The sequence below is a fragment of the Pteropus vampyrus genome, unplaced genomic scaffold (assembly GCF_000151845.1).
Source record: "Pteropus vampyrus isolate Shadow unplaced genomic scaffold, Pvam_2.0 Scaffold494, whole genome shotgun sequence".
NCBI lineage: Eukaryota > Metazoa > Chordata > Mammalia > Chiroptera > Pteropodidae > Pteropus > Pteropus vampyrus.
Window position 1 is genome coordinate 64,874 of NW_011889275.1, and position 3,711 is coordinate 68,584.

The window sequence follows — 3,711 nt, forward strand, 5'->3', positions numbered from 1 at the left end:
CCCGTGGTCAGAGTCCACATCCCCGTTCCTCGTTCCCACGGTCACACCCCGGCCCCTGTCTCCCGCCTCTCTGCGGGGCTCCGCCTCTGAAACCGCAAAACTCCACATCCCACTGCTGACCACCGCCTCCCAGGCTTCCAGAGCCGTGGGTGGCTCTGCCCTGCCTGTTCTTCCTCCTGGAAGACACGCCGACCCTCCTCACGCAGCCTCCGCACCGAGCCCCTTCCGTCGGTGCTTCCTTCACCCCCACAGTGCTCCCGCACCCCTAGCATCTCCCCCCATCCCCGCCACCATGCACGGCCCTGGGTGCGTGCGCCTGCTCTTTGCCCAAGAGAAAGAAAACCAGACGAAACCAACCGACTGCTCGGATGGGGTCCCTTTCCATTCCTCGTGACCAAGTTCACCTGGGCACCTTGTCCGCCGTCGTCACCTCCCCGACCCCACCTGCCCAGGTGTCTCTGGAGATGAGCTGGCCTCCTGTCTCCCCCGGAGGAAACAGAAGCCACCAGACCGGGCCCTCCCTCCACTTCCCGCCACCTGACCCACGCCCTACCCGCAACATCTCCCGCCCTTTCCTCCTTCCTTCCTGGGACAATGGCAGAGGCGTCTGTGGGGCTGCCATCCGGGGCCCATCCCACTCACCGGCACCCGCTCCTTCGTCTCCTCTGCTCTGGGGCATCTCGCTCCCTGTGGTGGTTGGCTCCCCGCAGAGGTTCGAATCCTGCCCCACCACTCAGCATTGAGGAATCCCGGGATGCCGCTTCGCTTCCTCCTCTGTACCTTGGGGGTAATAAGGGCGCCTTCCTCTCGGGATTGGGGGAAGGGCTCGTTGAGTTACTTTAGAAAAAATAAAGTTAAAAAAAAATGCATCAAAACACGCAAATCAGAGCTCAAATGGATCTGACTCTTCAAATCGCCTCCGGAGACAATCGAAGTTTCTGACCATGAAGCAGAGTTTCACATAGGGCTGGCGTTGGCATGCTTCTCCCTGCACCTGCCAGCTGGGCGACCCCGGGCCAGCCATGTCCCCTCTCTCAGCCTCATTGTTCCGTCTGTAAAGCGGGACAAGGTAGCGCCCATGTCATGGAGTCCGAACTTCCCGTGACCTCACTGCCCTTGTTTGTTTCTGCCCCAGCCACGCTGGACGCCCTCTGGTCCCCAGACACCCCAGGCCTCCCTCCCAGCTCAGGGCCTTCGCGCCTGAGGCTTCGTCATTCTGGGGCAGCTCTTCCCTCAGAGATGCCCATGGCTCAAACCCCATGGGTCAAAAGTGACCCTCAGTCAGGACTTCCCTGAAGGAAGGCAGGTTGGGGAGAGGAAGGGAGAGAGAGAGGGATAAAGGTAGGGAAGGAGAAAGGAAAGACACCAACCCGCACGAAAGACGTACCTGGGTCATCCAAATGTGGCGTATCCGTAAAACGGAGTACGGTTCAGCCTTGGAAGGCTTCTGACGCGTGCTCCAGCGCGGACCAACCTCGAAGGTACGAAAGGACGACTGTCGTCTGATCCCACTTTCGTAAAGCACCCGAAGAAGACAAATCCAGAAAGACGGAAAAACAGAACGACGGGCACCAGGAAAGGGCGTGGGTGACACTGTTTAACGGGGACAGAGTTTCAGTTGGGGAGGATGAGAAAGTTCCGGAGGCGGACGGTGACGATGGCCGCGCGACAGCGTGGATTCACTCGATGCCACTGAGCTGCACACGTGAAAACGGTTAAGACCGTAAATGTCCCGCTGTGGACCTTGTGCAATAAAAAAGCAAATCGTTGTTTTTTGTTTTGTTTTGTTTTTTGAGTTTTGAACAAACAGCCCAGCCGTGCCCCGTCCTCCTTAGAAATCTTCCTCGACTTCCCGATACCACCCTCTCCTGGTTTCCTCCGAGCTCCTCTGCCACTCCTCCTCAGTCCCCTGGACCCCCAGGTTAGCCTCTCCCCATCCCCCCAAACCGGGGCCCTGCCTTGGGGTCCCAGACGGACGCCCTTGGTGGTCTTCTTAATCTATACCGTCACCTCAGGCGGCACCCACGAGCTCTGGCTTCTGGCGCCATCTGTGCTGATGCCGCCCACTGCGTCTCTCTGCAGGCTGCTCCCCAAGCTCCCGACCTAGGTCCCTAGCAGGCCTCGTGAGGGTCCTTCTCTTCCCTGCCCAGAATCACCCTCGGGTCTCTGGTCCCCCGGCCACTTCTCCCTCCAGCTCTCTGAGCGCTGGCCCTCACCATCCTCCCACCCTAAAGTTTCTACTCAAGGTCACTGACCTCTCGCCCCCCCCCCCCCCCCCCCCCAAATTTTCCCCCAAAGGCCCCCCCCCCCCCCCCCCCCCCCCCCCCCGCCACACTCCCGCCAGCCCCACCTGGACTCCATCAGGCCCTTGGACACCCTCACTCAGGGCACACACCACCCCAGATCGAGCTTCCTGCTGCCCTGTTGGCTTTTCCCGCCAGACCGCACGCCCCCCGGACTGTGGCCGTGTGCGCATTCATTCATTCACTCATTCACTCATTCATTCGTTCATCTGATTTTATGGAGTGCCCGTGTCAGGGCAGGCGACACAGCATGAAGCAGGAAGGAGGCTGGGTGGGGAGCAGAGTCTCATCTGGCGGGGGAGGGGATGAGCGAGCGGGGAGCGGTGCTGGCGGTGGGGGTTGAGGGCCAGGCAGGGCTGGGTGACGATAAGGCGGTCGCATCCCCAGCTGTCTCCTCCGCTCCGTGGGCTCACGAGGCCATGGGCTGGAGCAGAGTGTTCTTTTCAGAAAGAGGGGGACCGGTATGTAATGAGGGCTCCCAGCTCAGCGGAGCGCCCCCTTGAGCTTTCTGCTCAAACAGCAGGGAGGGGCGCGGGGCGGGGGGGGGGTGGCTTATATTTACTAGGGGATCCCTTTTTGTCGTCAGGTCTTCATTCTGAAATAGTTACAGATTCACAGGAAGTTGCACAAATAGCCCGTGGAGTCCCACGTGCTCTTGGCCCAGCGTCCCCGCTCCCCCCATGGCGACCTCTAGTTAGCTGCAGAGACCCGTATGAAACCCAGAAATGACCCCTCATCACACGCATCCCTGGCGTCACCCACCGCCGCATGTTCCTCCTTTGCAAAGGGGGTTCCGTGTCTGGCCCAGCATCTCGCCCTCCTGGGGCGCCAGGGCCCGAGCGGAGGCCTTGGGCTCGAAGCTGCGAGGCCCCTCGGCCGAGCCAGCCTCGGGAAGCAGAAACGCGCGGGGCCGGGCGGGGTCACTCACGGGTGCAGAGCGGCCCAGGCAGCCGGGGCAGGAAGGCGGCTTGGGAGCCGGCGCTGGGCCCGCGGGGCGGGGAGAGGAAGCAGAGGGGCGGTCCCCCTGAGTCACCGCGTGGTGGTCCGGGGAGGGGCTGCTCGGGTCCAGAGACAAATTGCAGTCATTAGGGATTTTAAGAGGCTGGGGGAGGGGCTGAGGGCAAAGGCCCTGCCGGGTCCCCCAAACCCAGAGCCCCACCTTCCACACCTCGCCTGTGTCCCTGTACGTTCTCAGGATCTGAGCTGGGGACACCAGTTCTGCACTGACCCTCGCCACTCAGGACCACGAGGGCCACAGAGTGAGATGGCACGAGAGACAGACCGTCCGGCGCGGGTGGCTCCTGCACCTCCGCCTCCGGCCGGCTCCCCAGCCCCGGCCCCTGCCTCTCTGTCTCCCCGTCCATGTCCCCATCGCCCACCTGGCGTCCATCGCTCCCTTGTGCCCCCC

General features: G+C 62.2%; 1 long non-coding RNA gene across 1 annotated transcript; it reads right to left on the reverse strand.

Annotated features, from left to right (window-relative positions):
• Positions 1–883: 883 nt before the first annotated feature.
• Positions 884–3,272, reverse strand: LOC111732817. The gene is made up of 4 exons (XR_002777730.1): positions 3,232–3,272; positions 2,866–2,898; positions 1,388–1,697; positions 884–1,052 (listed from the first exon to the last, which is right to left on the reverse strand). It is a non-coding gene; the product is annotated as an uncharacterized LOC111732817 (long non-coding RNA).
• Between the last annotated feature and the right edge of the window lie 439 nt (positions 3,273–3,711).